This window comes from Cicer arietinum, chromosome 1 (genome assembly GCF_000331145.2).
Source record: "Cicer arietinum cultivar CDC Frontier isolate Library 1 chromosome 1, Cicar.CDCFrontier_v2.0, whole genome shotgun sequence".
NCBI classification, from domain to species: Eukaryota; Viridiplantae; Streptophyta; class Magnoliopsida; order Fabales; family Fabaceae; genus Cicer; species Cicer arietinum.
The window spans coordinates 34792473-34793128 of NC_021160.2; positions in this window are offsets into that span (position 1 = coordinate 34792473).

The window sequence follows — 656 nt, forward strand, 5'->3', positions numbered from 1 at the left end:
TTCGTTTCAAGAGTCACGTCTCCAAAAAAAAAAATCCAACTTGAATTTCATTACTGATTAAGACCTACATTTTTCACATGCCTTAACACCTCAAATTCACGCTTCACTAATCCATTTCCTACATACTTCGCAATTCTGGACAAACCCAAAAATAATTTTCCTACATCTACTACCAACATTCATTCTGATACTTCTCAATTCTGTCACATCCTTTATTTGCAGCTTGATGATTATCTTTTCATTATGACAGATCAAAGATATTGTATTCACTCAATCACTTTTCTATTTATACAAATCTTAAATTTCTACCTCGAACCTTGATACATCTTCATTATTGTGATTTCAATAAATCAAGCCTTACTAATTCCCACCAAACTTTTCCATTTCATGCTCAATTATTCCCTACTACACGAACATTTAACTCTTTTGATTGACGAACACAATAACGTACCCCTATGACATGCATTCAAGTAGTGCATTTGAATCGTTGGCATACCCTTCTAATAACAATGTCTGATTTACGATTGAGATAATTCCTTCCATAAATCCTTAATTATCATAAGCTACATATCCATGTGTTGCTCCAACAAGTTTTCATGACACGTTTTCCAAAATTTGGTTCACTCGCTGGATTCTTATTCGTTCCCAACCTTCAC